Source organism: Lissotriton vulgaris, chromosome 7 (assembly GCF_964263255.1).
Source record: "Lissotriton vulgaris chromosome 7, aLisVul1.2, whole genome shotgun sequence".
Lineage (NCBI taxonomy): Eukaryota > Metazoa > Chordata > Amphibia > Caudata > Salamandridae > Lissotriton > Lissotriton vulgaris.
This window is the reverse complement of record NC_141695.1, coordinates 535289484-535299011: the sequence shown is the minus strand read 5'-3', so window position 1 is coordinate 535299011 and position 9528 is coordinate 535289484.

Here is a 9528-nt window from a genome sequence, read left to right as displayed (position 1 = left end):
CCTCAATCCTACATACTTGGGAGATACGCTCATCGGTCACAGTCAGAGGTCTATTACCAGGCAGTGCATATGTCGGCATTCTTTTTGAGTTCATGCCAAGCTTATTCATCATCTATATATGCTATATATAGAGGAAAAGTCAGACTCTTATCAACTGTTCACTTCATCAAATTCAACATTTCGGAACTTCCAGGGAGACTCGTCTTTCTAACCTTAGCCTCAACAGTTCTAACATTTTCCTTCAAGGCTGGCTAACCTTTTCAAACAGGGCGGGGGCGCTATCATCGAGAGTCAGGGTAAAACAGGTTTCTCTCGAGGGATGACAGTTACTCATGGTCATCATGTTTATATCCGGGACAGCAGCTGGGGTCTATCAAATGGGGCGGGGATGCTTCGGGCGCTCGCGCTTGGGTGCAAAAGGGGGTGGGGCAATCTGGGCATTGGGGGTCAATCTAGACGTTGGTGTTCGTCTCTGATGAACAGAAATAAGGTGCCATTGACATACAGTTCCCCTATAAATGGCCAGATTGGGGGACCTTAGTCGTCTTACCTGTCCTTTCCTTCTCAGCCAATTCGAGTTCATTCATTTTGCAGAAAGGAGAGGTAGTAATATGGCGAGATACAATCATTTTAGTTTCGGGCAATTTCGCTGAACACCTTCGCGTTCAATAAGTATCCAATCAGACTGGTGCCAGCGAGGCACGGTTTTACCATATAAAGGAAGAGGAAATAGGGAGACTCTCATGGAGAGTGAGAGTCGTCCGCAATCTAAACGAGCCATTTGGTACACGTATGACATGTAGAGAGAGAGGGAGAGAGAGAGAGAGAGAGAGAGAGAGAGAGAGAGAGAGAGAGAGAGAGAGAAAGGGAGAGAGATATAGAGAGGAAAAAGGTGGGATAGAGATAGAGAAAGACAGAGAGATGTGTACAAAAATAGGTCATTTAGTGCGTTCACAACACAGAACAGCAGGGGGTCAGGTAACGGAGAGACGCAAACAAAGGGAGAACATAAACCCCTACAGCACACACACACGAACTCAGACAGAGGAAGACAGTACATGTATTACATATATATAAGACATTCACGACAAAACAGAAAACAATTGTTGGCCAACAAGATCTATTTTTATATCCTACGTATCTTTACTATCCTATTTATCTACGTGCTTAGCTCTTTTTACCCTTCCCTCCTTTTCCCTCTCGCTTGTTATCTCTGCGAGCGTTCTCAATTGCCAATACTTACACCTCGGTTAGTCGATCAGAAATTAACCTGGTCGCGCTATTTACCCATGGTTGGATCTTAAACCATTTTTCAGTTTCTTCCTTTGGTGGGAAGTTCTCCAGGCTGAGGCAACGGCAAGTATTGATCGGGAGAACAGTCGGACAGCTTGGCTATATCTATAAGAGTGTGAGAAAGGGGGCAGTGCATTTTGAACATCAGCAACATTTCTAACTTCCCAGACGGGTGGTGCCGTGGTAACCCTAACCCTCACACTTTTCTTTGTCCTTTCCCTACCTAGTCAAACGTCTAGTTACATTATCTAACGTGTTATTTCTAGTCAATTTTCGTCATACAGTACCCGTCAAGTTTCTATGTCAGTCCATCCTCCCAGTCGCTATGTTCTAAGGAGGAACAGTCATGTTTAAGTCTACGTCTTTTTAAAAACTTATCGTCATAAGGACTATGCACATATTCCCTCCTTCCCTTTTCGTCGGTGGTTCGATCATCGCTCTCCCACACTTCAGCCGACGTTCTGACGTGACCTGCAGAAGGGAGGAGAAAGAAGGGGTGGGGGGCAGCATTCAAAGCACATCAGCATGCAGTAGTCCGAACATGTTTTTACCTACCACATACTCGACCTATCTCCACGTACTGCATTTCTTTACCATCTCGGCGTTTAAGCCCAGAGGGACCAGTAATGTCAGATAGATAATCATTGACGATCTGCGTATCTACATGAGTTACTTGGTCGCAACCCCTTTTGTTGGGTGCAAGGGTGGCGGCCAGGTGGCATTTCTGTGGTGTCGTTTTAAGGGCGTCTAAAACACTTTTCCGGCTGCCCGTGACACATAATGTAGCTGCTAAATATCTGGTCCTTTTTAACCTTCATCTTTCATCATACTTATTCTTCGCTCACAGTAGCAAAACATCCAAAACTCATTAATGCAACCGCTACAACCATGCTTTCTTTTTCAAAATACTTTTAATAAAAAGTGTTGATGTATAAATACAGGCCTGCAACCCGGTGGACCGGCCACGGAGCAGGTCGAAGACTGTTCATAAGAAGAACGAAGTTGGTGGCAGTTCATTGCATAAAGTGCAGCAGTGCAATAAAATCGTATAAAACTTCCCTACAGAGCAAGCATGATGCATGTCAAGAATTCAGTTTTAATTAATTCATAAATTCATTATCCAATGCTCATTCATTACCTAAATTACACCAATTCATTTTCCAAATCATAATCAGTACCCACCCTAAGTCAGTTCTTTGTCCGAGCACATACTCAATATCCTTCATATCTACTTTCATTATCCAAAAAAACTGCATACATATCTCGGGACAAAAAGCTGTGCGGTCAGGATGCAACAAGGTTTATTTAAAAAGTCTCAGTTTGTGTCGGCGCCATTTTTGGGTGGGGTCAGGCGAGTTCCAGCACAGTCAGAATGTCTCCAATGACTCGTGGTTGGACCAGAACCTTCCGTTGGTAGTTCAAAAGGTTTTGAATCATGTGGTAACAGTCTAACAACAGTCAAAGAGTGAGGAGGGCGGCAACAATTTTCCTACCGGGTCATTCTGGTGTTCCTCCGGAACTGAACAAGTCTGTGCCGTGGCTGCACTTTAGCCATTTCCAAACTGAAGCTGGCGCTGGCAGGAGTGCGTCGATGTCCCGGTTCCCAGTGAGGGGGACGGGGGCGCCCATGTGGAGGGATCGGGGTGCCCCCCGGCTCTCATAGAATCTTCAAAGTTGAGGAGAGAAGGCATGGGGCGTGTGCCCGTCCTGGGCAAAAGACCGCTTTTCGATGTTGACCCTCTTTAAGTAAGAGCATTGGGGTGTCGCTGGAAGCCTCCACCTGGAGGGAGGTGGGGGAGGCTCGTTCGCGTCACCTCCCCCTTCCAGCGACCCCGCGCCGTTCTCCGGCTCCAGCGCTTCGGTATGGGCCGTGCCAGCCATTGGAAATGGGGGGGGGGTCGGTGGCTGAGGCAAGACATCCCCCCCTTTGACATGTGGCGGGACTACCTGCAACTATCCAGGCGTTGGCATGTGGCGGGACTACCTGCAACTGTCAGGCGTTGGGTGTAGTTGCGGCCATTATAGCACAAAGAAATGCCGCCATCCTCGCTTTGGCTTCGGCCTTCGACGAAAGCCGGATCAGGTGAGAGAGAGGGGTGGTCGGTGGCCGAGGCAAGACAGCCCCCTCTCTCCCCGTGGCCTGCAGGGCGGCAGAAGAGGGAAAGGTGGAGAGGTCCTTATTATTCTTTGGGCCGCCTGCCCAACAGCGTCTCCTTCTGACCGCGGCCAGGCGAGTCCCGCATGCCTCGAGGCCTCGCCTTCCGGATGGGCGTAACCGCGGACCTGTTGCACTTCGGGAGCTTCTGGAATGGGGGTAGGTACCTATTGAATTGTTTCTATTTCATGTGACCGTTATTTGGGCGTGGTGGGCAATGAGGCAGACATGTTTGGAGCAGGAGTAGGCAGCGTAACCTAGCTACCGCGTGGTTGTCTTGCTGTCAAATCTCCGCCATTTCATATTTCTTATTACGAACTGTTTCTAATGTTTCTTATTTTTAGTGAAGTCGAAAGCTCATCAGGGGGTTACTGACTTAGCCCGATTTCTTTTTATTTTACCTTCTTTTCCTTAGCGTGTTTCGAGCTAAAGTTTTCTGTTAGTAGGGAACGGTGATCACTTCATATTTTTATGTGTCCTTTTCACTAGGGGGTACTTCTGGACGGACCAGGCGAGTTCCCTCCAATAAATGGTCCGGGTTGGAACTAGATTATCGATCAAAGGGGAACATATATTCCTTCATTAGGGTATCATCCTGGACGGACCAAGCGATGTACTTCCATTTACTAGGGTAGCCTCCTGGATGGACCAGATGGTCTACTTCCACCAAATGGCCCATGAGTGGGGAGCATATATCCTCCATAAGGGTAGTCTCCTGGGCGGACCATGAGAGCTACCCCCCAAATAACCAATCAGTGGGGAGTGGGTAGGACTGACGAATTCACAAAGGGGCATAACCTACCCTTTACTACTTGCAAAGACTAGATAGAATATTTCTACTCCACGTTGTTTGCAGGCAGAAAATACCTCAAACGAAACAATTCCCGGAACAACAATGTCCAGGCAACCAATCAATCAGTGGGGAGAAAAACAGGCATGACGGATTACAACGGGGACAAATGTCTGCATTACCTGCCCTTCGCTATCCATAAAGGAAACAGAATATTCCTATTCGTCTCTGTTTGTGGACAGGGAAGATCTCAAAGAGCAACAATCGATTATTAATCGATTTCAAACAATCAGTGGGGAGAAAAGTAGGCATGACGGATTACAACGGGGACAAAAGTCTGCATTACCTACCCTTCTCTATCTGCAAAGAGGGACGACGTTCCTATTCGCCGCTGTTTGCAAACAGAGAATGTCTCGTTCTCCAGAAGAGAACCAATATGTCAAGTAGCATTCAAAGCTAAATGAACCAATACCAACAATATCAGTATACAAATACCGATTCCAATACAATCAATCAATCAATCAGGTGGATAGAACCACCCTACCAATCAGGCGTAAAAACACCCTACTTAATCTTACCCGGACCGGACCATACGGACAGTTCTTCGTGTTCCTCCTCCAGCGCCCGATCGTTCTCTTACTCCGTGTAGCATTCCTGTGGGATTCCAGTCAGGACAATAGGTCACTCAAGAGAGGTCCGTTCAGAATTGGTGAAGTTCTTTCGATCGGCAGCCGGACGAGGGCCCTCTCAAGGCAGGTATACTCCGATCATTTAGATGTTCACCTCATCGTCTGGATCTCTCTTACTGGACCTTATGTCACTGATGGACCCCGCGTTGGGACGCCAATTGTGGAACAGGAGCCCGCATTACTATCGATGCCCAGGCTGCTGGCGCAAGTCGCCTCTTAGTTCCCATTCTGAGTAGTTACCAAATAAAGAGACGGGCGCTGGGAGCAGGAATCACAAGAACAGAGTTTATTTCTCATGAGGAGAGCCTGTCATTTCAGACACGAAACAAGATGTCATCGGGAGGTGCTCTAACAAGTGAGCTGAGACTCCGTCTTTTATACTTTACAAAACACTTGGCATTACAATCACGATATTGTGAAACAAGGAAAAGACATCCCCATAATCCTCGTGTCAATCCTACCCCACATGTGTTCACAATAGGGACCCTTGACCTGCTGATAAGAGGGGAGGGCAATCACGCAGCTGAGTGTTCTGTCAACTGTTTGGATGTGTGCGCCTGATCATAGCCCAGGGGATGGGGTGGCCAGGATCAACAGTGGGTCCTTTGAAGAGGAGTGACTTCATACAATAAAGGGCTGTAAATGGTATCTCCTGGCTTAGGCGATGGCCTCGGACATGTGTGGTCAGCCGGACTCGGGGGAAGGGGTCATCAAAGGAGTGGTATTCATGCCGCGTGGACAATCGAGCGCGGAGGGAAGGCTTGTCAACAGAGGGGCATTCATGGAAGGAAAGGAGGTGTTGGTCAGGCGCGGCCGTGACTCTCAAGGACGGGTCTTGCAGAAGAAGGTTTATGGCTTGTCCGTGTGAAGGGGAAGGGGGAGCCAGGGTGTGCACAGGGACAGAGTCGCACAGAGAGAGAAATCGTATGACTCATGCATGAGAGAGCGGGGGCAGTCAGGTGCAGCTGGGGAGGGCTGTGTCAGCTGAGGCGAAGGATGCCTCTTCAAGAGGAAATGGGGGGTTTGCGTGGGTCAAGCAGAAGGGCTGCCTTTCAGGGCAGGGTCGCGCAGAGGGAGAGGGTTTCATGGTTTATGCATGTGAGAGAGAGGGGGGGGGGTTTCAAATACGCGCAGAAGGGAAGCCGGTGATTCTAATCTTAGGCGGGCAAAAGGCCAGGGTGCCTAAAATGGCTGTCATGTACACATGGGTACAGGCCTTTGCTGGCAGAGGGATGCAGTCAATGCTTTACGGTATTCATGGTGCGCGCAGGGAGAGGAGTGGGGAAAGGGAAATGAACGTTGCTTATGTACATCAATATTTCTAATTTTCTACACTGTAGCTGCCGCTGCTATCTCTATCCGACAGAGTGAGGGGATCGTACTCTCAAATTCCCTCACGGTACTAGTACCCCATGCAGTTGACACCCTTCTGAACCAGACCAAGACCCAACACCTGACAAGTGCACGACTGACTGGATACGAGTTGACTCTGCTTGCTCCCCATATCACCCTGAAACGATGCACCACCCTGAACCCAGCAACCCTGCTACCACTACCAGAGAACGATCCCGATGCGCCCCCTGTGCATGACTGTGTGACCCTTACGGACGAAAAGACTAGAAGTAGAATTGACCTCAGAGACACAGCTTTTCCTGACCCCGACGGAGAACTGTGGGTGGACGGCTCTTGCGTCAAACTCCCCGATGGCACCACTTCAGCTGCCTATGCAGTCACCACGGCTCAAACTGTAGTCGAGACAGCCCGCATCACGCAACGATCTGCCCAGGCAGCGGAACTGATTGCCCTGACACGAGCCTGCATTCTAGCAGCAGGAACCACAGCGAACATTTACACCGACAGCCAGTACGCCTTCAGGGTGGTACACCATTTTGGGCTCCTTTGGAGGGAAAGGGGATTCTTGACCTCACACGGCACCCCCATCTTACATGGAGATCTAGTCTCCGCCTTGATCGAAGCTGTCCTTCTCCCCAAAAGGCTTGCGGTCATCAAATGCCAGGCACACAAGAAAGTGACAGACATTATTGGACAGGGAAATGCACTAGCCGACATCACTGCTCGAACGACAGCTGAAAATAGGACGACAACACGTATGTACGTGACCAGGTCACAAGCAGAAAAATGGACTGACGCTAGGGACACTATTAGAGACATTCAAATGGCTAGCACACAACACGAAGTGACTGAATGGGCACGGGTGGGATTAAAAGACGACGAAGGCTGATGGCGGACAAAAGACACAAACAAATGGTTGCTACCTGACTCATACCTGATTCCCATCCTGACTATGGCACACTCCCCTGCCCACATAGGATCAGCCCCCATGATTGAACTTGTCTCCAGAGTTTGGCACAATGATAAAATCACAGACTCCGCCAAACGTCTGGTCCAACAATGCTTGATATGCCTGCAATACAACCCCGGGAAAGGAACTGTAGTGCCTCGAGGAGGGTTTGGGGTCCCCAATCACCCGTTTGAAGTCCTGCAGATGGACTACATCCAGCTAGACAGATGCCAAGGCTTGAAATATGTACTTGTTGTGGTATGCGCATTTAGCAAATGGGTGGAAGCATACCCAACCCGTGACAACACTGCTATGGCCACTGCAAAAGTACTGTTAAAGGAATTTTTCCCTCGCTACGGCCTTTGTCGAATTTTATGGAGCGACAATGGCCCCCACTTCATAGCCGAAGTCATCCAGCTCATCTTAAAGGGGCTGGGCATCAAGCAGAAGTTCCACGCAGTCTTCCACCCCCAGTCTGCTGGACTTGTTGAGCGACACAATGCCACACTAAAACTTAAACTGGCCAAGATAGTGGCTACCACGGGTCTGAAATGGCCAGACGCCCTCCCACTGGCATTGCTATCGATGCGTTCCACCCCCACCAAACATCACTTGACACCTTACGAGGTTGTTTTCGGTCGACCCATGAGTGTCTGGTCTGCACCGAAACCAACTTCCATTCATGACGTCCCGGACGTCCTATGTCTGATTATCTGTATACATTGACTGAAACTCTGTCTGTCATTCATCAACAGGTGCAGCAGGCCATCCCCAATGCTTCCAGGGGTCCGGGTCACAACATCCAACCTGGGGATTACGTGCTGATCCGAAATTTTCAGCGGGCGAAGAGTCTGGAACCCCGGTGGACGGGCCCCTGGCAAGTATTGATCACCACCCGGACGGCTCTTCGAGTGGAGGGGAAACGGCACTGGCTGCACGCACACCACTGCAAAAAGGTCTCCTCGACCTTGGTCACAACAGAAAGCATCGACAACCAAGAAGAGCTCCTGAACAAGGACCGACCGTCACTAACCTGCTATCCTGATACCGAGGCACTTGAACTTACAAAATTCTCTGATCCCACTGTGCCATCCAGAGAAGGGTATTTCCTGCGTCGAAAGGAGGGAGCTTCGGCTAAGTAGACCACGGACTAAGTTAAATCTCAGAACGGTGACCTAAAACACCACCAAGGGTCACCCGGAGAGAAGCTAAACGAAGTCTGTGGTTCTGCCCGCTACCGAGCACCTTGAAGATGATGGAAGCGCCAAATAAGAAGATGATGGAAGCGCCAAATAAGAAGATGATGGAAGCAACAGGAAATACCCACTACAGAAACCCAAAAACAGACAGACTCCACAGCTCAAAGACAATTGCACTCTTCATCACAATCCTTTTCTGCTTTCTCCTCATGACCACCCTCTGGATTGTGGAAGAAAATGCACCTGCTCATGAAACATTCCTGACCACTGCTCAGCCTACCACCATGAAGGAACATTACCTGATTTCGCTCTCCCCTCAACTCAGAGAGAGGCGAAAGGAGTTTTGGAATAACTCCTTTGTACAGCTGCTGCACCAGCACAATCTTGCCACCAATGCCACCAACTGTTGGATCTGTGGGTTGCTACCCCACGCCACTGGACATTCAATACCTTTCATTCCTTCGCCCTTCTCAATTCACGGCTCCTGCCTTGCTTGGCTGATCCTCCTGCAAGAAAGCTATAAGGACAATGCCACATCCAGCAAAACCATAACGCATTTCTTCCACGAGGTCTGGCGAAACAAAACCAAGACTCACTTCTGTCCGCAGACCTCCAACAACTCTATCCACATGGACATCCCTGCTAAAGAACGAATTGAAATGCAGGTGTTCAACAATCCAACTAGACCCACCTTCTCCTACCTACGGAAACGAACGGCTGCCACCCTGACTGTGGCTCTATCTGTCATCAACGTCACAGGTCACATGTGCATAGAAGGGCTTGGGACACAGTTGGTAGGCCGCAGTGCTTGCCGTTTTACCAGAACTTTGGACTCCACTGATCCACCTTCCTTTGTATCGTCCCCAAACATGTACTTCGTCTGCGGCACAAAGGCTTACACCTGGCTCCCCAAAGGCTGGGAGGGGCACTTGTTTCATCTCCTTCATCCTTCCTCCGACTTATGTGGCTCCAGCGAATCACCATAGACAAAAACGAGCCAAGGACATTGAACAAGCCGACTCAACAGGAGCACAGTTCCTCGACGCTATGAAGGGACTTGTTCCGCTCTGGGGCCCGATGGCAAACAGCCGTGCCATCCA